The sequence below is a fragment of the Ursus americanus genome, chromosome 26 (assembly GCF_024610735.1).
Source record: "Ursus americanus isolate L20-20 chromosome 26, mUrsAme1.1.p, whole genome shotgun sequence".
Classification (NCBI taxonomy): domain Eukaryota; kingdom Metazoa; phylum Chordata; class Mammalia; order Carnivora; family Ursidae; genus Ursus; species Ursus americanus.
Genome location: NC_142152.1, coordinates 32,238,075 through 32,263,631, shown reverse-complemented (window position 1 = coordinate 32,263,631; position 25,557 = coordinate 32,238,075).

Genomic DNA, 25,557 nt, shown 5'->3' with positions numbered 1-25,557 from the left:
TTTCTTTAAATGAGTATCCATATTTTTTTTATAGATTTTTCTTTTTTTTTTATTTGACAGAGAGAGGGAAAGCACAAGCAGGTGAAGCAGCAGGCAGAGGGAGAAGGAGAAGCAGGCTCCCCACTGAGCAGGGAGCCAGATGCGGGACTCGATCCCAGGACCCTGAGCAAAAGGCAGACAATTAACCGACTGAGCCACCCAGGCACCCCATGAGTAGCCATATTTTAACTCTGAGATGATTTAGCACACATTTAAGAGAATCCAGCCTGCAATATTTCTATTTTATGTCAAGAAGGAATCCGTTCCTATTTGTTCATTTTGTTTAAGAGAATTTAGCCTTGCGGTTAAACAGGTCAGTATTGTTACCCTAAATAAAAATTAGAATTGCTTTAGGTTTCTGATTTCTAAATTGAAATCTTTCTGCATTTATACAAAGTTTTAGAACATTTAAGAGACCTTAAGACTCAACATACTTGCCAGGTTATAGTAAAAGTTATATAAATGTAACTATAGTTATAAGATTCTACATAGTTTATTGGATTTACAAGAATTATACAAACACTTGGGACGTTTTTTGTTGGTTAAGATAGACACCGGAGTGACATTAAAAGGAAATCTAGCACAAATATATACATGCAGCTGAAAATGCTGAAAGCCTCCTGAAGAGTGTAAATACAGAATAATCAGACTTGTAAGTTAGATCCGAGAAAGGGATTGGCAAACTTTCTGTAAAGGGCCAGGGGTAAATATCTCCGGCTTTGTGGGCCTTCTGGTCTCTGCCTCAGCTCCGTGATTCCGCCGCGCATCCTCGCACAGACGCAGCCATAGACAGTATGTAAATGAAGAGCTCTGGCCGTGTTCCAGTAAAACTTTAGTTACAAAAGCAGGCAGCCAGCCAGACGTGGCTCACAAGCTACAGTTTGCCAACCTCTGATTTAAAAGATTAAGGATTTTTAAATTTATAAGTTTTTAAATTTATGACTTCTATAAGTCAAATATTAATTATAAAAACAATATAACCACCGAATAATCTTGACTGTGCATAAAAGCCACCTTCAAATGTATCATATAGAGTCACATTGAAGTGAGTTAGGTGGCCTTGGGAAACAATGTCATGTAGCAGAAGGATGAATTATGGAGTTTGATGCTTAGTTTCCAGTCCTAGCTCGTTACTCTAGTAACTTCACTATTTAGAGAAAATCAGTTAGCATCAGATCTTTGTGAAGAGTTGTGATACTCAAATGAGACCTGACATAAAAGTGTACATTGAAACTAGAACGTGTCTTTCAACAATAGAGTATTATCGCGACCAAAGGATAAATGCATTTGCACACATTGTTGGTCTACAAAGTATATCAAGAATTTTGAATAATTTCTTACCACATTTAGCACTTGGAAAATTTTCTTCTTGGTTGTAACTATGCTATTCTGCTCATCAGAATTTAAATTAATATAATACTCAGAAATGTGTCTCTTTAACACAAAAAGTATTAACATAGGCATTTTATTATTTGAACAGATTCATCATGGCTTCTTTCTAAGGCCAACTTCTTTCCCAGGAAAAGCCCAATTTTTACATTTAGTTCATACTTTTGTGCCACAGTTTGCTGTATAATTTTAGAGCTAGCAGGAATCTTTGAAATCATTCCATTCAATCCTACAACTGTTTACAGATGAGGATACTGCGGATTTGATGGGCTTGCCAAAAAGCACACTATTAGGAGAACATTTATAACTTAATTATGTTGTAAATGAAAGCTCAGAACCAGTACGATGGACCGTTTGTATTCGTAGGACCTGTTTGGTGCATATGTTCCGAACCTTACACCAATAATGGATGGCTAGAAGGGAAGCCTAAGTGATTTACAGCTAAGGGTGCGTAGTAATGGTCCTTGCAACGTCTATTAAAATGAACTATTTGGAATCATATGCGCAGAAAAAATGATCACTCATTCTTCTGGGTTCTTTATTTTCCTCGTTTGTACTGGAATTCCTCGGTAGGTTTCCTAGGATATATTGATAGAAGAAACTAGTAAACAAATCAACTCTAACCTTCTTTTTCGGTGTTTGTCCACAGAGGGTTTGCCTATTTCGTTTACTACTTTATTTTATTTAGTCTAATCAGCTCCTTGTAAGAAATACCACTGAGGAAGATTGTCTAAGGTGGATGTTTTCATGCCGGCACTGAAAAGCATTAATAGAAATTAAATGTAGAAGTCCCAGCACGCTGAGATAAGTTTACGACTGTAAAATATCATTTCCTTCCAAGTCTTTTCAAATCGGGAAATTTGAGGATGGTTCGTTAAACTCAAATATTTATGTAGTTTTGATAGTCTCAGAAAAAGGAACTTACTTTCGTTCTTTCTTTTATCATAATCTTGTTGCAGAGTTTACAACGCAGTCTACTAAATGGGGTTTTCCTCAGTGCAGGGGACAGAGGTCGTACTCAGACATACACTGGTATGGTAGCATGGATTTAGGGTGGGAGTGCATTCTTTCTCACCTAGTGGCCATCCAGTACTTTCTATAGGTGTAGAATACGTGTCCGTATCCCTGGTTTGGGGTAAAATGGGCATTAAGCTTATGGATTGTTGTGTAACCTGTTTTTGTCACTTAGTATGGGTGTTTTCTCTGATGATTAAGTGTTCTTTGGCGGCATGATATTTAATGGCCACATGGTATTCCATCAACCAGATGAACCATCATTAATTTACCCATTCTATTGTTGGACATTTGTGTTTCCAATTTTTCACTGTTATAAATAATGTGGTGATGAATATCCATGTACATAAATCTTTGTGCCCCGTTCTGATCATTTTTGTAAGATAAATTCTTTGACATGAAATTGCTGGTCCAAGGAAAGTGAATACTTGTAAAACTCTTTGTCCATAATGATCACAATAAGGCCGTTTATTAGACGCTCTATGTGCTGGGCACTGTTCTATAATGAGTATAATCTCATTTAATCCTCACAATAAATTTATGAGATAAGTAGTATTAATATCCACATTTTTTTGACGGAAACTGAGGATCGTGCCCAGAAAATGGTTAATACGTGGTGGCAGTTGGCCGACCCAGCATTTGAGTCCAGGTCTGATCGTCTTAATCCCTGCACTATATCTCCACTTCCATATTGCCAAGATATCTTCCAAAACAGATTATTACAATTGAGATCTCTACCAGCAATACATGAGTGTGCCTATGTCCCTGTGCTACTGAGGATTCTTTGATTACGAGAGAAGCTGAACAGATTTTTTCATGTTTGTTGGCCATTTGTGGATTGTCTGTTCACGTCCTTTGCATAGAATACATGTCTGAAATCTTTCCTTTTGAGAGTCGGGTGATCTGAATTCTAATCACAGCTCTACCCCTAATTAGCTATGCGATGTCAGAAAAAAATCACTGCAGAGTTCTGAGTCTCCATTTCTTCTTGTGGAAAATGAGGTGGTTAAACTAAATAATCTCATGGGCCATCCCTCAAGTTTTGTGACTCCATCTGTCGGTGCCCCCATCGCCTGTCCCTGTTACTGGGCTATGTACGAGGAAGTAGGTGGTCCCCCATACTGGATGTCTTCATTTATGTATTTAAGGAGGCCTCTACTCCAAAACATCTCTCCCAGCCCCTGGGATGCATGTGCCCGAAGTCCCGCCCTTCATTTCCTGGGGCTCTCCTTCTTCATTCTGCTGAGTCTCTCCTTCCTGCTTCAAGGGGCCATATGCATTAGCTTCGTTGCCATCCCTCTCTGATGGCTTCCTTCTGCTTAGATTCCTTCTCAGGGTTCCCCCCGCATTTCCATAAAATGTTGGGACTCCCTGGGTTTGCCCGTGACTCACTGCTCTTTTATCTATGATCCAGATGGGGCTCCTAGCACATGCCATGACTCTCTTGCATCCAAACCTTTGAATATGTTATTCCCTCTCCCTGGAGTGCTCTTCCTTCCTTTACTAAACCGAGTCCAAGTGTGTCTTCTGGAAAGCAGCCTGTCTAAAACCTGACACGTGGGTTTGGAGTCGGTCCCGCCCAGGTTCTGCCATGTATTAACTGCGTGACCTTGGATAATTTATGTATCCCTCGTAACCTTTGTTTCCTCATCTGTATAATGGGAGGAATGATAGTATCTCCCACTTAAGACTGTTGTGAGAAAGATGTGAGAGAATGCACACAAAGCTTGGCCTGTGATGCTAGATTTTTTGAGCTTTCACGGCACTTAATGTGTATGTCTATCATAGCATTTAACATACTGCATTCTGAATATTCACTGTTTTATCTCCATTCGTTAGCACCGTGTCTAGCACACTGTAGGCACTTAGCAGCTGTTTGGGAGAATAAATGAATCATGTTGCAAATACCTTTAGGAAACTTTTTTTATGGTGGTTGTTTTGTTTTCTATTGTTTTGCTGGTTTATTTATTTGTTTGTTTTACTAACACCCTATCAAACATTGCTTTCTGACCTGACCTGTAAAGAAACAAGATTAATGCCCTGAAATGATCAGAAGGTCACGAACAAGGATGCCCAACCCAGACATAAGGGCTCCAAATAGTGAGGTAAGAATATGTTGAAGACACACTTTACATCTTTGTGCTTTCACTATGGCTACTCTGCGAAGATGCCCCAGCCCCCCCTACTTTTCTCCCTCACTCCGGCAGAACCTTCGGCCATGTGAGTTCTTCTTCATGGGCAGTTCAAATCCATCCATACCTGGAGATATCTTGTTTTACCTGTTTACCCCTGAATGTCTCAACAGAGCTTCACAGAGCAAACGAGCAATAAAATATCTCAAACCAGATACCGTCACTAAAATAAAAAAAATAATTTAAAAAAGAAAAAGCAAACATATTTGGGAAATACACTGGCTGGTAAGGTGGCCAGGGGCTAGAGATAGCAGAGAAAGCAAGGAGAAGTGTATAAGAAAAGAGAGAGGTCTACAGGCTTATTGAAAATTGAGATGTCTTTGGGGGAAGAAAAATCAATACGGGCTATGAATCTTTTAGTATGAACTCATGGTGAAAAAGCATCACAGCAGTTTGTGGTGTGTGTTTTTTTTTTAAGAATTTAAAAATAATTAACTATGCACATTAGCTGGTGTTTCTTTAAAGGGAAAAAAAAAACCCTTACAAGTACCATATTTTAAAAAGATTTTAAAACAGCAAAATTGCCTCTGTGAGCAAATGAATGCCTGATCCCGGGTTTATCATGAGTTCTGAGAGCCTCAGCCATGGGGTCCTCATTAATCAGGTCTGGGACTCACACTAAATGCCTGGTCAGTTTGATGAAAACTACATCTACCTTCCCGCACACCCCTCCACAATTCCCCAAATCCAGCCAATCTTTCTAATGCCTTTGGAGAGTGGTGTGTATTTTGCTGATTTATGCCCTAGAAACATAATGCCCTTTACTTATCTGTTGCCTTCCCAACTCCCGTGTGGTTTTCATTAGGTCTTCACTGTCAATGACCCTTCAAGACTGCACATTACCAATACCTTGAGTGCGAACTCAAGGCATTCATGTAAGATGAAGAACAAAGACAATACAATGGTGGAGGCAGGTAATCTACCGAACACATAGTACTAAATTTCTGACTTGAGAAATCACACCTCATGGCCAAAGAATTTACTCACGATACGGAAAGATACAGCCCAGCCTTCTAGATGTTTCCATTCTTTATGAGGGCACACAGAGTGACATATTCTTTTGACCTTTGATACAAGCATTTTCAAAAATACTTTTCTTTTGCTAGTTTCTAGTGTTTCCCCCTCCATCTCGATCCACTTTGGATGATTACTTTTTAAAGAAAATGTTAAAGAAAATAGATGTCAGGATAAGAGTTTGAAAGGGACTAGAGGAAATGCACCCCTTTGACTGTGTCTAGAATTCCCTCTTCCTCTCGATGTCACTAGCATCTACTCACCATGAAGACCCAGCTCAAGCACCAGTTCCTGGGAGAACTGCTCCCTGACTCTGCAATCTCTGCTAGACATGGCTTCTCTGAGCTTCTGGAGTCCTCTCCAGCCTCTACGGCATCATCTTCCCCTTGGAGACCGCACAGTTCTGGATGGCAAGTACCGGACTTTTCCTATCTCTATCCCCAGTGCAGTAACTCACCCAATATTTATTAAATGAATAATTAAAGGGATGAATGAATGAATGGATGGATGGCTATTCAGAGAAGGAAAGGTAAAAAAATAAATAAATAAAGGTGGCAGGTGGTAAGCAAGTTTCAGAAAGTGAGAAATAAGAAAGCCAACACTCATTCAAACAATTTATACACGAAGTCCTGAAGTGAAATCCATTTTCCAGCCTCCACTGAGAGATCTGTTATACAGATTTTTGCCCAAAGTATATGTCAGTTCTGGGTAAACCACAGTCCCAGTTAAAACTGTGAAATGAGGAAGAGCTGTGAGCTACATTCAAGCCTACAGTTACAGCAGCTTGTTTTAAATACAGTGATAGCTGCGTTTTTCAGAAATTTACCTTAAAAGAAAAGTCCAAGGAAAACTCTATTTCTGTATTTTTGAGTGTAAATATTCAAATGCATGCATTATCCACACCGAAGCAAATGCATCTGTGGCCGTGGAAAAAGCTTGCCTGGCAGGAGCGAAGGCTGACTTGCTTGGTGGTGGCTTGAGCACCAGATGTCCCCCCCCCCCCACCGCCAAAGGTTTCCTCTACTTTCCCTTCTCCTAGAACTTGTAAACTCCCTTTGAAAGAACGCCAGTTTTTTTGAAGGGTTGTCATGATATTTCTAGGAACTATTCAATTTCAGCTGAAGTTCAATTAAATGAACTTTTATTAGCTACTAAGGAACAAGGCACTAAGAGACCCACTCTCGTACGTGTCGCCTTTGTACTGGTTCAAGGGGAACAGGTCAGTGTGGACAAAATAAGGTGCGTGAAAGGCCTCACGCACCCCTCACATCGCTGTTGCAATAGTCCTCCTGTAATGCAGAGCTGATTATGTCACTCCCTACCCCCTCAAATGCTTCCCATGACTGTCTTCTACAGAATAAATGCCAAATTCCATAATGTAAAAGATGTTTATCCAGCCTATCCAAACAGGAATGCCCACTGGCCCACCCCACCTCACCCCAACACCCCCACTCAGGACTCAAATTCTCTCAAGCATTTTTTAGCAGGGAGAGAGCATAGAGACCATCCTGGTTATTAGAGATAGCTCTTCTTTAAAAATCTGAAAGAGTTCATAAAATCAGAGTGACAATCAAAAGGGATTATGGCAAAATTTCTCAAGAAACCATGGCTGATCTCTACACACAATTACTGAATAATGTGTTAACGAGCTTCCACTGAAACAAAGCGTATAACTGACATGATCTACGGTGTTCTATAGCCCAACTGTGGTGTTGACCATCCTGTCCTCAGCCAGCATCCTCTGCTTACATGGTCATTGTTCTTTGCTCTCGTTACTGCTGTTCACTTCCGGAAACCTAAGCATGTCCACCCGAGATCTGTCACCTTCTTGTGTTGTCAAACTGTCTCATCTGTAGTTCCTTAGACCTTAAAACTCAGTCTTCCTGCCTCATCTCCAGAGGGTTCATCAACCACCACGAACACATCGTGATCATACACTCCTATTTTTATTGTTCTTGATTCTGGACAAATCTCACCAGGCACTGAAGCAGTGCGTCCTGCCTTATAGGACCCTGGGACAACGGTTTGGCCAGAGTCGCGGGCGTGGCCATTTCGTGCCTGCTGCACCCGGGCCACGTTACCAGGCCTCTCAGTACTTGATTCTTCCGGCTGTTCCCTCCCATCTGCCATTACTCCCTCTTCATGCAGCTGCCCTCGGGCGCATCAGCACAATCATTTCTGCTGTTCCGCCTTTGTATCTACAGCGAGAGCCGCTTTCTGAGGGCTTGTTTTGTGTCATGTGCTTTCAGGAAGGCAACAGGGGGTAGAGTTAGCCTGGGGGTTAAATTTGCGCTCTATCACCTAACACCCCGGTGACCTTGGGCAAGTCTTTCCGGCTTTCGGTTTTATCTTTTAGAGCTTCCATTTCCTTATCCGAAGAAAGGAAATGACAGCTACTCATGGTATTGGGATATATATGTATATATGTGTATGTTTTATACAAGTGTGTGTGTGTGTGTGTGTGTGTGTACATAAAAATTGCTCATCTCTTCCTTTCCTGTTTAGTGTCTTTGTTTTTACTGTTTCTTCCTTATTCTGGAAAGCTACTTGCCTCCATCCTCCACCTGTCAAAACCCTACTCATATTTCAAAGTGTAGTTAAAACACCACCTTTTCTAAGAAGCTTTCTGAAACCTTGCATATTGATTTCCCATGGTTCCCACCTCTCCCTGTTTATATATTTTGTAACCTGGGTTTTCCAGAGTACATAGACCTGGTCTAATAACAGAGCCGCAACAGTCCCTACCAGCTTTTCTCCAGTCCTGTCCCTGCAGCTGCAGGAACATCTCCATCCAATTCCCTTTGCCCAACTACTTCTTGCCTCAAGGAAGCATTTTATAACCTCTCAGACAACCTTGATCCTAACCTCTTTGTAGTTTCCCAATTCTGTAATTTTCCTTTGCAGCACTTACTCAATGAAATAATCATTTATGCAAGTATGAGTTAACATCTGTTTGCCCCAAGCAGACCAGAAGTGATTTGGGCCAGGGGCCAGTATCTGACTGGTTGGTCTAGTCCAGCGCCTGGCACATCGGGGATGCCTGGCGAAGGTTGGGTCATAACTGAACACTGGCTCTGTGGGTGCCTTAGGCTTGCTCATCCGCAGTTAGCCCTGCCTGCCCTCTAGGCTCTTCCATTTCCCTCCTCCCCTGTTCTGCCAGCCATGATGCTGCCAGTTGCTATGAGGGTAACATTGCTGACACCTGCCAAAGAGAAACTTTTCAAAGGACCTTCTACCTCCTGAGGCTGCCAGGATGCCACTGATGATAACAATGGCAGATGCACATAGGTCCTCTCATATGTCTTCTTTGACCCAACTCTGGCTGGACTGTCCAGTTGCTCTGCACCATGTCCACAGGGGCTCCAACCACAATCCAAGTGGGAGATGGAATGTTGCACCAGCAAGGAAACAATGTGACCTTGAGCACTGGGTACCCCATGGACATATGATCGATGGAAAGCTTGTGTCTGCTTGGGCCTCACCCCTTAACACTCAGGATGTGACTAAGGCCATGTTGTACTGAGCCTGTCTCTTCTCTGATCTGGAAGCACTGAATTTGCAGCCATGTTATACATCACCCTGCTATCTCCTCTTAGAGTGACTACTTCCCCAAATGCCTCTTGGTTCACTGGGCATATAGCCTTCTGCTGGCACTTGCAGGCACTCTGAGACCTTGTCTGGTTTCCTGCCCACAATCACAGCACTTGAAACGCTTGCTGTTTTGTTTCAATCTTCATATCTATCTCCCCTAGATTTTAAATTCCTTTAAGAGAGCTAGCGTATTTTCCTTGTCTCTGCATATCTCTCTCCCTCTCTCTTTCTCTCTCTCTCTCCCTTCCCACCATCTCCTGCCCAGCATCTAGCTCAGGCTTTGCACATACTAGTTGTTTAATAAATATTTGTTGCATGGATGCCAGAACCAACAGATGAGTAGTTATCAAGGGAGAGCAGGCTGGGCAGAGTCTGCATGGAGCCACGGGAGGGCTCACAGGGAAAGGGGAGGGCCACGAGCAAAGGTGATGCCTCTTCTATCTGACAGCTGAGTCTGTGTCTGAATGTTCTCCTCGTTCCCCTTGCTCCCGGTGATGAAAAGGAAGGAAGGAAGCAGTAGACCTCTGCCTTACAGGGCTTCTGCAAAAATCGATACTTTGTTTACAAATTATTTCCTTTCCACTTATGTATAGGTCTTTCGAAGAGAAAAAGAAGTAGAGGAGAGGGAGAACCTGAGACTTAGGGCTGGGGAGAGGTCAACACGGACTACCCAGACTGGTTGGCCAGATGTTTAGACTAGCTAAAGTCACTCCATTTTCCCCAAGATCAGGTCACAAGGCTTTTACTGTCCTGATGTAGCCACACATTTTTCTTGAGGCTGAGTCTTTTAGAAAACACATTTGTCTAGGATGGTAGCTATTTTTTGAGTCCCGTGTTTGCAGGCACAGTCGTTCCGTTCTACTAGACACAGTTTACCACCATTATGCAATAAGTCTTTCACTTCTTCAGAAACATATCGTCTATTTTTACAGTTCCCACTCTCTGTGGTGAATGTTAAAGTCCCAGAAGGAGCGTGCTTAGAAAGTAAGGATTTATGTACCAGCCACGCTACTGCTCAGGGCTTCCGAGCGTGTCTCCTTCGTGCTTTTGCAGGTGACGTGGCTGGTGGGATCTTATCTAACTTATACTTGACCCGAGTTTCCTAATTAGAACGTGATCTCTGTCTCATTAAAGTGGGCATTCTTTATGGCTGAAGGCTTGAAGGTTTGGATTTCTCTACAGCAGAAAAAATAAATTTCTTCCCATCCCTCCTTTTTTTTAACGTTGAAATTAAACTGTTTTCCACTGGCTGCAGCGCTTACCCCAGTGAGATGCCCTGATGGCAGATTCAGAAGCTAAGCCTACTTCTGAAAAATGGACACAAAAAAAAATCTTCAACATCAAGTGTATTTGAATTAATGTGTTATGTTTCTTAAACCTTTGGAGAAAGAAGTCCTGAAATTAAAATAGTGAAATATGAGTCCTATCTGGCCTCAGCCATCCTCCTGATTTACTGGGGGTGCTTACACCTTAGTCTATGCCTTATGGTTCCCCATCTGAAAAAAGAGGTGCCGGATTTCAAGGTAGGTAATGATCTGACATAAATTCTCAAGCACAATAATGTTCTTTCTCTGTTGGGGCAAAAATGGGACATATATATGGGAAGCAGGACTGAAAATGTGACCCTAATTTCTCATAGAATTCCACAGAACCTTCTCAAACAGCGTCATAATCCTATCCACTGAAGGAAGAAGGTTTAGGGGAAATACAAATTATCCTTGATATTCGGATTTACTGTTCATGGTTTCAAATATTCAAGTGTGTCACTCTGTCCATCTATGCAAGGTGCTTGGCGATCCCCTGACATTTCTAACATTCTAACACTCAGTTTGGAAGAGGAGGCTGCATTACAAAATTTGTCTCATGAGGTATGCAAAATTTAGCTGTTTGTAATTCATTGCCCCTCCCTGTTGATTCCCTATACTCTTCTCCCTCTCCAGGGTGGATTCAGAACTTCACGATCCGGCCCAGAGGTGTCCAATAAAATGTGTGTGCCCTACTGGAGTGAAAGGCACAGCATAGGGAACATAGACAATGGTATTATAATAGTGTCATATGGTGACAGATGGTGGCAACACTTGTGAGCGTAGTATAATGTATAAACTTGTCGAATCACAATGTCGTACACTGGAAACTAATGTTAACACTGTGTGTCAACTACACTCAAATAAAAAGTTTTTCAAAAACCTTGTGTGCCACAGAGGTAATTAAAAATTTCATAGCAGCCACATTAAAAACAGTAAAAAGAAAGAGGTGAAATTAATTTTAATAATAATAATGTTTAATGCTATATCCCAAAAACATGATCATTTCCACATGTAATCAATATAAACATTTTAATGTGATATTTTACATGCTTTTTTTAAAGACCACGTCTTGGAAATCCAGTGTATATTTCTTACCCTTACAGCACTTCTCAACTCAGACGAGCCACGGTTCAAATATAAAACAGCTGCTTGTAGCTAGCGGCTACCTTATTGGTCAGCATAGATGTGGCTCATGGCCGCAGAAAGTTCTGTTGGACAGCACATACATCTAGTCCATTCATGAGGATTTTTATCTAGAAATTTGTCTTTCTGCAGACGGCATCACCTGTCATCTTTACTTTCCAAAGAGCCTTAGGCAGTGTCTTTCTAGTCAGGAGAATAACAAGAAAGCCCATTTCTGACTATTTGGACCTGTTTTTCCTCAGGGCTCCAATTACACGATCGTTCCCTGAAAGCGAAGAAAACCCAGTCAGACGTCCCCCCCCAGCACCTGTGCTGCTCGCCTCCCCTCCCCGCCTCGTTAGAGCGCAGCTGGGATGAATTTGTGTCTCGTTCCCTCAAGTGCCCAAGTCCCATTTGAAAAGCGCCTGCCTTCCACCCACCGTCAAAACTGCTCCAGCAAGGGCTCTGCCCGTAAATGTTTAACTGGCTGTCTGGAGGAGGAAGCCCCGGTGGCCGCGTTTGCCAGCTCCTGTGGTGTAAGGACTCCCACTCTGGACAGCGATCTCAAGCCACCAGCGTGACCCCTCTGATCCTCCAGCTGGGGAGAGATGTTCGCTACTAGCCGGTAGGAGATGGCTCTCCCCGTCCCCGGAGCTCAGTGAAGTGTTTCCCCCGTTCTCAGGAACCTACAGTTAGTATCACAGAATATCCTTCTCACGCAAAGCAAAAAATGTCCCAAGGCTTCAGTGTGTTGAGATTTTAAAAGTGAGATTTTAAGCATGGTTGAATTTGGTAAGAAGGCTCACAGTGTAACAATATATAGATTATAAATGTATCATTCTTCTATCCATCCATACGCATAATTAACCATTCAGGTCTAATCATGATTAGATCTGTTGAAATGTAGCTGGAAGTGATAAGTGAGATAAGTCAGACAGAGAAAGACGAGGACTGTATGCCATCATTCATGTGCAGAACCTAAAAAAATTAAGCCTGAAAAAAAACAGAGAGCAAGATGGTGGTTACCGCAGGGGGCGGGGGTCAGAGTGACGGTGCTTAAGGGAACAAACTTGTAACCCATGGTATATAAGCCACAGAGGTCTCGTGCATAGTATAATAAGCATAGACGATAACATTGCACGTAATTATGTACTGTGATAAATATCACTGCATGTGCAATCATATAACAATATATAAATGTATCGACATAACATGCTGTAGACCTTAAACTTCCACAATGTTACATGTCAAATGTATTCAATAATTTAAAAAAGTGTGCTGCAAGTGAGATCAGCTTTCATTAGCACCTTTTCCTTCTGGTCAGGTGACAACGGTACTACCCATTGATCCATAGAAAGAAGCAACATCAAATACATAAATAGCTTGAGAATTTATCTGAATTTCTCATTGACCCATTCCTCCAGGGAAAAAAAAAAAATGAGTGTGCTCTGCCAGGTTGAAAGAAATGGTATAAAGGCAACATAGTCCATCTTCAGTGGGACACATAGAGTGTGGGACTCGAAGTTATAGTCTGAACTACCTATGACAAGCCCTAGGATCCGGGGCAAAGCCTTTGAAACCATGCAGGGCCTCATCTTCTTCAACTATAAAACTAGGGGCTGGACTAGCTCAGTGTTTCCCAGATTTTAGTCATTCTTATAGATGACCATCACTGTTTTTGTCATTTCTCTATGTCACCTGCACTATTTTCTCTGTATTTTTCTTAAAACAACTCATCTCTTTTTACTCAACTTACCGAGCCTTTTCCTCAGTAGTTACATCTATAAAATCATAGCCTCGATTCACTAGTTATTTTTTTTCTAATACACATCGATACACAGACATAAATATGAATTTAGCCGTGGCGTGTGTACCCCCTAAAATCATCCTGTGTGCCACATATGGGTAGTGTCTTGTGGGTAAGGTGATCTCTGTGGGTCCCACAGCAATGCTGGTTTGCAAGCCAAGTCCTAATTTCAGCCACTTCAGTGCTCGCTGTGGAAATTTCAGGATTGATTTGTATCGCGGTGACACTTGTCAATCAAGATGAGTGAAACTAATGCGTCATCCAACCACACTGTTGTCCAGGCCTCTCGTTAGAGATAAAAGGTGGTTTGAGACTTCTATTCTGAAATGTATTTGCTTTTGCACCAATATAACTTTCTCGTTCCATCAAGCAGCAGAAAGATCTGATCAAAAATTTAAATGAACGCATTTTGCATATAATATTTTGTCTCTCACTATTAAGCTCAGTAAATAGGTTGAAATCTGCATATAAATCACTTATATTTGCCTCCTTGTCTCTATGGGGGTTGCAGCGATGGTGCTTTAAATATCACGTGAAATCTTTAAGAGATTGCTGGGCACGGGAGAAGCTGTAGAATTATTTTTATTTTAAAAAATTACGAATTAGAAAGCAGGACTTTCTTTAGAGTTGATGTGGCTTCAATAATTTCAACCAGATGAACCGTTGTCAACAATCTGCATTTAAAATATAATTAATTATGTTAGTCTGCCTGTCATTATACTGGGAAATTGAGATACCATACATGTTTATAATAGGAAATTTCTCAATTGTCTTTTTTAATCCGCTATGAAGCTGCACATTTATTTCCACAGGAGGAAAGAGAAACAAATCATGCTGCTAGAGTAATACCAGTCTTTTCTAGGATTATGAATCAGTGGATGGTCTGTGGGATTAGTGATTTCTCTTCTCAAATGAAAACCAGATGGGCAAAGCCAAAAGCATAAACAGTTAAGGGAAAAAATTGGCAGAAAAAGTCACATTTGATAATTACATTTGTTGTTGTACCTTCTCTTATGTAACGAGATAGTCAGGAACTTGGTTTATAAGATAATGTAATTCCTGAGCTCTGATTTGACCCAATAAAAGTTCAGACTCTGTTTTGGTTGGGAATGATTAGGTAGCAATATGATAATCAGGTAGCTGTCTTTATTAGAAACAGAAAATTCTTTTTTTTTTTTTTAAAGATTTTATTTATTTTATTTGACAGAGATAGAGACAGCCAGCTAGGGAGGGAACACAAGCAGGGGGAGTGGGAGAGGAAGAAGCAGGCTCATAGCGGAGGAGCCTGATGTGGGGCTCGATCCCATAACGCCGGGATCACGCCCTGAGCCGAAGGCAGACGCTTAACCGCTGTTCCACCCAGGCGCCCCAGAAACAGAAAATTCTTGTCCACAAAAAACTTTCAGGAAATGTTCGTCCTGTTGTTCGTTTAAATGTATAATAATAAGTTTATGTTTATAGTTATATATAAAAAATCGGATAAACAAATTCAGCATCTGCCCTGTATGATGAGGTATTTACAACATCTATATAATTACCGAACTGTACATTTTCGTGATATTCAACGTTTTACCACAAGTGCAAGGATCTAATTTATATCTACTTTTGAACTAGAGAGTAGCAAGTTAGGTTAATCACTCCGTGTTTTAGAGCACGTGATACTGAAGAAATAAGGCACAGTTTGCTATTAACCTTGGCAATTTGTCTAGAATCCCAGATGCATTGGCTCGCCTGTTCACCCACATTCTGTCCATGAGTCGGGGTCTGTGCTCAGCTCTTTGCAAGCACTATCCCATTGTTCTCCCCACTTTTCAAAGGAGGGGACTGAGGCTCTGAGGGGCTAAGGTGATTGTCCGGACTGCCTCGCCGGTACGTGACAGAGCTGGGTTTGAACACAGACACAGCAGTAGGACTGTGTTCTCGAGTCCTCTGAGCCAAGCTCGGGGCTGGGTGCTGGGAACACAGTAAGCTGGAAGTGCTGAGTTTCAGGAGATTACGCAGCCCTTCACTTAGAACCTGGGAAATCTGGAATTGGAAGACACCGTGGAAATGTTCTGGCCAAACTCCATTTTATCCCAGATAAGAAAACAGTGGTTTAGGAGGGTGTCTTACTCTCAGTGTACGTGGTAGATGAGAGTATGAATTGGTTACTTAAAATGCTGATACTGTCATTTACTAAACTCTGTGGTATCTTTGTAGCTTGAATATGTATAAGCTAGTACTTCGGTCTATTCTTTGCTCAAACATATGGTAAGAATACGGGTGTCAGTGAGTATTGTAACTGCGGCTAAAATAGAGATTAAAAAAATGAAGTAACAATTCTGGTTTATTTAGTTGAACAAATATAAATTGAGTGCCTATGTGCTGACTACAGACGTAAGGTTGGGTAAATAGTGATGGACTCAGCGTTCAAGGTGCTTGTCCTCACGGCCATTACCATGCAGCGGGAAAAACAAGGTAATTAATGTAATTACTGTGCAGTGTGATAAGGGGAGGTTCGGGGTGTTGTTGGCACATAATAGGGATGCCGAACCCAGTGAAGGGGCGTCAGGGTTGGAGGGAGCGTTGGGGAGAGAGCAGGAAAGAGAAAGGGGATCTAGATAGAAGAATGTTCATATGCCAAGACTTCTTGAAAGCTATCTGGAGCTGTTGAAGGTAGTTGTCCCAGATTCTTTCCATTCGCTCTTTCCACCTTTTGCCCCCGACTCTGACGGGAAGCTCGTCTGCAGAGACCACGTTAGTGGGCACCACTGTGCTCTACGGCTGCCGGTTGGATTCAGCCAAGGGGAGGCCAAGGAGAGGACTTGGAGGGAGGAAGGTGACCGGGTTCAGGTCCTTGTGGGGTGGTTTCTGGCTCACTGGTGGGGTTCTAGGACGCTTCTCCACCCAACTCGCTCCTCCAGCAGCCCGGAACTGCTCCCTCCTTGCGGTGCTAACAACCTTCAGCCCTGTGCTCTCCCCGAGTTTCCCTATACCCCCACCCATCCCTTTGTGCAGTCCCTTTGTATTAGGGCTCCCTTGAATGTTCCCAATTCCCTGTGCAGCCACTCCTGAAAGGGGAGAAGCAAGAGTGAGGAGTGGTGTTGATTGGTGAGGGAGGTGGGGATAGATTCACAAATTGGTTTATAATCCAGATTAACAAAGTTGGGAATGTAGCCCGAGGGTAGCTAGGGCTGAGCTCAAGAAGAAGGTCGTAGGCACAAGGTAAGATTTTGGATTTTATTCCTAGAAGGCTGGCAAGGCATTGGAGGATCTTCCGTAGAAAAGTGGCAAGATCAAGTTTTTCTTTTCAAAAATCTTTCTGGCTGCTGAGTGGAGAACAGGCTGTTGTGGCAAAGGGTGGGGACCACGAGACCATGTGGGAGGGGATTGTCCCAGCCCCAGGGAGACACTGGCTGATAGCTGGCAAGGTCATGAGAAACAGTTAGATTCTGCATCTGTTTTGAAGCCTCAGCTGACGAGGCATGCTTTTAGTATGGGGTAACGGGTTCTGGGAATACGGTGAACTAAAATAAACATGATTGGGGGCGCCGTGGTGGCTCAGTCGGTTAAGCATCTGACTCCCAATCTCAGCTTAGATCTTGATCACAAGGTCTTGAGTTCAAGCCCTGCACTGGGCTCCAGGCTGGGCATGGAACCTACTTAAAAAATAAATAAATAAAGAGCTCATGCTCTTTCACTCTCTCTCTCAAAGAAATAGATAAAATCTTTTAAAAATAAGTAAATAAAAATAACAAATAAATAAGTAAAGTTTAAAAAAATAAACATAATTGTTGCCCTTCTGGAACTTTTATTGTAGTTGAGGTGTCAGACATTAAGCAAACAATCACTCATATAAATGTAAAGTTCTAACTGCTTAAGTGCTCTGGAGAAAAACAAACCCAGGACTACCCTGGGTGTATAGGGAATCTGACTGGGTCAGGGGATGGGGTGTCATCATGGAAAAGTTCCCCTTGGATCCAAAAGATCCATATGCTCTGACAAGGTGGGCACAGGGTAGGTGGAGTGAAAACAGCATGCGCAAATGTCCTGGGGATGGGAGAGTATGTCTTGAAGGATCAAATAGAAGCCCAGGGAGGCCAGTTAGAGGGAACTTGTGGAGACAAGCCTGTGGGAGAGAAATAGAGGTTAAACTTCTAGGTAGCATGCCTAAGAAATAAACTGAGAAATGGAAGCCAAAAGGGAAGTTGAGATGATGTATCATAACTATTGAAGTCATTTCACTGTTAGTTTAATTCAGGGACCAAAAGTGGGAGATGAGTGCATTTTTACCATTGATAAACCGTTGATACAGTTTTATCAACTCTGTATTGAGATTTCCTTCACTGAGCACACTTTTCTTGTATAGAAAACATTAAAGGAAAAAAAATGGTGTAAAAGTGAAGACGTTTTGAAAAGGGATTTGGTTTGCTTGTTACTTTTAGGGAGTCATCCCAAGAAGAGGCAGACCGGGGGGAGGGGTAACATGGGGTTCACATTTAGACCCACTTCCTGCCTTGGCTTTGCACCGTGGACTGGCTTGACTTCTTGATTTGGGGCTGCCTCTGCCTTTGAGCTCCGTTTATCTTCACTTAAAAAAAAAATAAAACAAGTGAAATTCACATAACGTAAAATTAACCATTTAAAACTGAACAATTCAGTGGCGAGAGTACATTCACAGTGTTGTGCGATCACCACCTTGATCTTAGGTCCCAGATCGTGTCCATCACTCCAGAATAAAACCCTGGGCCCATTAAGCAGCCACTCTCCATCCCCCACCTCCTCCCACTCCCACTAGTCATTTACCTCTTCTGGATCTTTGGTATAAATGAAATCATACAATTCGTGACCTTTTGTGTCTGGCTTCTTTCACGTAGACTAATGCTGTTGACGTTCGTCCCTATTATAGCGGGCATCAGTACTTCCTTCCCTACTGTGCTTGAATGATATTCCATCGTGTGGATGTTCCACATTTTGTTTATCCATTCATCTGTTGATGGACCCTTGGGCTATTTCCACCTTGTGACGATCGTGAATGCTGCTGCAGTGAACATTTGAACATTGGTGTGCAAGTCTGTTTGAGTCCCATTTTCCAGTTCTTCAGGGTATAGTACCCAGAAGTGCAGTTCTTAGGTCCCATGGTGATTCTCCATGGAACTTTTCGAGGAACCTGTCTTTGGGCTTTTTTGATTGCTTCTTTCTTTGGGTCAGGTTGAGGTTCTGCAGGCCTCACCCAGCAGACCGTTGACTCTGCCACTGCATCTGATTATTGACTGGAACCCCAACCATGTTCCTGAAGGTTCACACCACCTGTCTAACAGTTGGTTGAGCTGTTGCTGTCATCTTTGTTCCCACGTGATTTATTTCACAAAATTACGTGTTGAAAATGAGCCTTTACTTCGCAAGGGTCCTGCTGAACATTGGAGTATGGGAGGCGGGGAGAAGTTGAAGTCCGTCCCCATGAAGAGGTCACTGAGTGCAGTGGACACTGTTGGTGTCCAGTCACATCTTTCAGGCCCATCCCCATCTCCAGGTGCTATTCTCCCTTGTCTGAAGGATTTTTTTGGCCAACAGAGTCCGCTCTTCCACAGGAGGCAGGCTGGAAACACAGGAAGAATTCATGCTGTCCCCTCCCCTCCATGGCTTCCCTCCTCCAATGACTGGTGGCAATCTACAGGCCTCCAGATTTCCCCAGCCTGGTAATGCTCCTGTCATTGGCTTCCTTTCCTTCCCTGTGCCTCCTCCCCACACCCCTGCACACACCTGCTCTGCCATGTAAACTGCTTGTCCCAGAATCTTTGTCGCAACTTCTGCTTTGAGGGGCCCACACTAAGACAGTGTGATGGTTGATTTTATGTGTCAGCTTGGCTGTGCCACAATGCCCAGTTATTTGGTCAAACACTATTCTGGGTGTTTCTGTGAAGGTGTTTTTTTGGATGAGATTAACATTTAAATAGTGGACTTTGAATTAAGCAGATTACCTTCCATAATGTGGGTGGGCGGGTCTCATCCAACCCATTGAAGGCCCTAAGAGAACCAAGACTGGCCTCGCCCGGGGAAGAAGGAATTCTGCTCGTAGACTGCCTTCAAACTTGAGCTGCAACCGAAACTATGCCCTGGTCTTGAGTCCACTGGCCTTATTCTGCAGGTTTGGACTTACCAAAGTTCCGTAATCATGTAAGCCAAGTCCTTAAAATCCCTCTCTCTGTCCCTCTTGCTAACCCTCTCGATATATCCTAGCATAATTCACGGTACATATACAGACTCTGTGTCTCTGGAGAACCCAAGAGAGTCAATGAGTGACCTTGTTTTGCGGGCAGGGTTTGCGTGTGGGCTTTGAGGTCCTGATCAGCGTCAGATAAGCTAGTGGACAGGAGGAAAAGCACAGGTCCACGAATCACTAGCGCGGCTGCTCCATTCGTGGATCCCAGAGCAGGCACCCCCAGCAGGTTTTGAGGTCCCTTTGGGGCTCAATTTCATTAAGCATTGGATATGGCTTCTCCATCTCAAGGATGCTCTCTGACCTTAGAGGATGTTACCGAAGGCAGAACCTGTTCAGCTGGATGTGTGGGGGGTGGACAAGTGAGACAGTGAGTTTTAAATGGGGCCAGTTCAGTTTGCAGTGTTTATGGGAAATCGAAATGATAATATGCAAGATCACTCTGAACTGAGAAATGGGCTGGAAAGAGAGACTCGAAGAAGAGCAGCCGACAGTTTGTGTGTTACGCCATGTGCTGGACACTGTGCTAAGAGTGTTATATGCATGATCTCAGTTAACCATGAAACAGTCAGTCCTGTTGAGATCAGTCCTTTTATCACACCCGTTTCCAAGATTCCCTGCCTAGAACATGGCTAATGGGGTTTAAACCGAACCGTCTGCCCGCGTTCACAGGCGGCAAAGCTGCAGGGATGTGAGTTTGCTTAGGCAGAGGGCGGACAGCTGAACCCAAGGAAATGGGAATATCTCCTGGTAGATCACGAGAAGAGGGTTTCTTGGGAAAGAGGAAAGGGCAGAGTCGGGAAAGAAGAAGAAAGCTATGTGGAAGCTCGGTTAGTGAATCAGAGGCATGTTTCCAGAGATTTTCCACCTTTTGTAGGGAGGCCAAGTGAAGCAGGAATGATACTGGAATGCTGGATTTAACAACCGGGGGTGGTGGTGGTGTTGGTATCGGCGTTGGGGGCACAGGGACCTTCAGGGGGTGGGTAGATGTGGGAAAGGCTTTGGGCTCAGGCTTGGGCTTGGGTTGGTCATGGGCTTTCAAGCCAAGCAGGGTCACCTGGACTTTTCCAGGCTGAGAGCCACATCACTGATTTCTCTGAAAAAGGACGGTCACTGATATTGTCACCTCATTGATCTCTCTGATAAAGCAGTGTTGCCACTGGCATGTTCCTCCCCCACCCCGCCCCGGTAATTTGTCATTCGCTTTATTTGGTTTTACCAGGTTCCCAGCTTCTCTGTAATAGTGCGACTCGGGTCTGTCTTTTCTACAAGTGTGTAGCTTTGAATGATGAGTCTGTCTTTTCTTTTTCTTACCTTTAGTAAGTTTCATCTGACACTGGAGAGAAGACGAGATAAAGATAAATGTTAGCAGGGAGATTGGAAGTTAGGGCAGCTCTCCATCTGTTTATCTTGGGAAACAGTTCTGCAGAGGAAAGATTTTTCGTTCAGTTCCTGGTTGCTGCATAGACCCAAATATAATGCACGGTCTCCCCCGTCCCCAACAGAGTCCCTCAGAGAAGAAGTTGTTGCCTTAAGTTAGAATCTTTACCAAGTCACTCTATTACAGGGTCCCCTCTGAGTAGCTTCGTTTTGAGTCATAAATGCCATTGGGAGAAGACGTTGCTGGTTTTATATCCTAATAGTGGTTGAGTTATGGCATCAGTGAAAAAGGAAAATACACTTTAACACAGACCTAGTAACTATGAATAGTAAGATGACCTCCCAACTATATGTGTTGGAAATTGTTGAGAATAAGCCTTTTAAAAAACCACTTTAAGAAGTGCAGTAAGCCAGATAAGAATAAATATGACATCACTTATATGTGGAATTTTTAAAAGCCAAACTCATAAAAACAGAGTAGAATGGTGGTCACCGGGGGCCGAGAGGTAGGAGAATTGGGGAGATATTGCTTCAGGATACAAACCTGCAACTAGTAGATAGATAAGTGCTGGAGACCTAATCACAGCAGGGTGATGATAGTCAACAATACTGTATTATAATCTTCAAAGTTGCTAAGGGACTAGATCTTAATTGTTGTCACCATAAAAAAGAAATGGTAATTATGTGACATGATGCAGGTGTTAGCTAACGCCACAGTGGTAATCACACTACAGTGTATAAGTGTGTCAGATCAGCACATTGTCTACCTTAAACACACACCATGTTGTATGTCAGTTATATCTCAAAAAAGAAAAACAACTTTAAGAAGCAATTAATTAAAGGATCGCATTGTGGAGTCACAAGTAGTAAATGGCTTATTACACAGAGATTCCAAAACTGCTATATCTTAAACAACTTAGATGGCAACAAAGGTGATGTGTTCTGGGAAACTCTGGAAAACTCAAAAAGTGACTCCCATGATGACGGGAATGGTAAAGTATATGAAGACTTCAGATAAAACGGCTGCATGAGAGTTTATAGCATGAGATTTTAAATACACATAATTCAAGTAAATATTATAAGTGGACAGCCCTTTCATCTACATTTCCTCAAAATTTATATTATATTCAAATTGCCAAAGGCTTTTGTTTTATATTATCTCGTGGCATGTTGTCTTATCGACACACTCGCCTTATATTTAGGTTATAAATCACTCCATAAAGCCATGAACTCAACTGGGCTAAGTATTTGGGGCCTGAGATTCAAAGATCAACACCTATAAGCACAGCAAAGAAAGAGTGGGACTGGCCACTCAAGTAAAGGACGCTGCCTCTAAAGGCCAACCCAAGCCTTGTGTCTCCACAGAGCATAAGGGATGGTCAATAACTTGACCCGAGTTGATTCGGTTTGGCCCTGGCTGCTGCGCCACATGGCCCTGACAGAACAGCAGAGACCAAAGAGAACTATCTCACCCAAGGCCATGCTCCCTTTCCCGAGCAATCCACAACCAACAGCTGGTCATCGTGGTACAGAGACCCAACCCCAAGGCCCCAACTCAGAACAATTCCAAAGGGCCGTTCCCGCTCCAGAGCTCCCAGCACAGTTGACCGACACCTAGTAGTGGCTACACCGTAGCTCAGCTTTGCCTCTTCCCCACCATCTATCCTTCCCTTCTGCCACAGGTGTTCATCTCCAGAGCACTCCCCAAATCAGTCTCCTGCATGCCAACTCCTGCCTCAAAGGAAGACGGGGTCCAGCTGTAAAAGTGTTGAAGAACAGAGTGAAGATACTGATGTGATTCACCTGAGCCCACCGAGTGTAGACTTCTATTGTCAGGCTGCAAGAAAATCGAACAGTGAGTACAGATTCTGCTTTTCCACGTTTAAGTATGTTGGCCATCGGAGGTGTGGGGGAAGCACGCGTAACATTTTTAAATGAGGGATGAGATGAAATTATTTCTTTATGACTCTAATAGTGCCAGTGAAGACATTTTAATGTTACCTAGTGACTTCTTAACTGGTTTTCCTCACTCATCATTTCAGGACCCAACACCACAGCTGTTTTTTTTTTTTTAATTGAAGTATAGTTGACATATGATATTATATTACTTTCAGGTGTACAACATAGTGATTCCACAGGTACCTGCTTTGTGAAATGCTTCCCATGATAAGTGTGGTTAGCAGCTATCATCACACCAGGTTATTCATATATTATTGACTGTATTCCCTATGCTGTACTTTTCATTCTTGTGACTTATTTATTTTATAGCTGGAAGTCTGTACCTTTCATCCCCTTCACCTGTTTCACCCATCCCCCCACCTCACTCCAACTCTCCTCTGTCAACCACCAATTTCTCTATAGTTATGAGTCTGTTCCTATTTTGTTTGTTCATTTGTCTTGCTTTTTAGATTCTACATATAAGCGAAATCATATGGCATCTGTCTGATTTATCTCACTTAACATAATACCCTCTAGTCCGTCCATGTTGTTGCAAATGGCAAGATCTCACCCTTTTTATGGCTGAGTCGTATTCCACTGGGTACATACACACCACATCTTGAACCATTCGTCTACGGGTGGGCACTTAGGATGCTATTGGAAATGATGCTGCAGTGAACATATGGGTGCATATAGCTTTTCAAATTCGTGTGTTCATTGTCTTCTGGTAAATACCCAGAAGTGGAATTACTAGAAGGTATGGTACTTCTATTTTTCACTTTTTGAGGAAACTCCACACTCCAACACCACAGCTCTTAAGGTGAAGGACCAGATATTAGATTTTCCTAGGAACCCAAACTCAACTCTAAAGGATTTTATCAGTGTTTGAAGATCTCTCAGTTTCGTGCTTGATTTTTTAAAATTTTGTTGAGGACAGAAGAAAAAGATGTATTATTGGATGTATTTAAAGTTACATCTAAATGCTGCAACACGACATGAACAAATATTTTCCAGAGAACAAGTAAAATGTGAATGAGCGGATTACGGATTTGTTCATGCTCTCCGCCAAGTTGGAAAGCCCAGCCTCTGGTTTGGGTTATGTGTGCTCATTAACCTAGCCTCTGCCGCTGTGAAGAGTCCTTTGTGAGAACTTCTCCCTATCTTCTCCTTTTATTTATTTATTTTTTGAAAGTAACCTCTACTCCCAATGTGGGGCTCGAACTCAGGACCCCCAAATCAAGAGTTGTATGCTCTACCAACTGAGCCAGCCAGGCACCCCCCTACCTTCTCCTTTTATGTTTAATCCAAATACCCAGAACTATCTGATAAAACCATAAAATGCTTGGTAACTTTTGAGATGAACTATGAGATGAACTATAATGGTGATTTATGCTTTTCTAACTTTGTAGAAAGAAAAGAATAATCATAATAATGAAGGAAACTGGGTGTGAACAACAGTGACACTAGCATGACGTTGACTCAGTGTTTGTGTCTCAGGTTTTGTGTATGTTTAAATTTAGTAGGGCAATGGGTGGCTCAGTTGGTTAAGCATCTGCCTTCAGCTCAGGTCACGATCCCAGGGTCCTGGGATCGAGTCCACATCGGGCTCCCTGCTCAGTGGGAAATCTACTGCTCCCTCTGCCCCTCTCCCTGCCCCTGCTTTTCCCTCTCTCTCTCAAATGAATAAATAAAAAATCTTAAAAAATAAATAAATAAATTTAGCAAATGTTACCAAAGTGTTTTCTTAAGTAGTTATACCAATTCACACCCTCTATATTTTTCTCAGAGGATTCATTGGTTAAATCATTACCAACACTTGGTACAGTCAGTTTTTTTTTTTAACTTAAGGCATTTTGAGGACAATCCTACTTATAGATATAGACACAAAAATACTTGTAATCTGACTCCAGGGATGTGTAAAAATGTGATACATGTCATGAATAAGTTGAATTCATTTAGGAATGCAAGACTGGTTCAGTGTTTGAAAACCATCCATGTAATTTCCACATTAACAGAATAAGGATTAAAGTATCACAGAATAGTTTCAACAGATAGAGCAAAAGCATTTCACAAAATTCAATATCCATTTATTCTGATATAGTGGTAACTTATTGTAGTTTTAATTTATTATTATTATTATTAAGTATAATTAACATACAGTGTTATATTAGCCTCAGGTATACAATATAATGAATCAACAATTCTATACATTTCTCAGTGTTCATCAGGGTAAGTGTACTCTTAATCCCCTGTATTTATCTGTGGTTTTAATTTTAATTTCCTTAATGGGTTACATGGTTGAGCTCATTTTTACATGTTTATTTACAATTTGAATGTCTTCTTGTGCTCTGCTACTTCAAGTCTTTACTCATTTTTAATTGCATTGCCTGACTTTTGCCTATTGATTTGAATGGATACATGTGCTATGTCTGTTACATATATTGGAAATATCTTTGCTTATTTTATTACTTGCTCATTTAGTCTTTTCCTGGTATCTCTCTCTCTCTCTCTCTCTCTTTTTTTTTTTTGGTATCTCTAGATTGTAATTTTTATATGATGTAATTT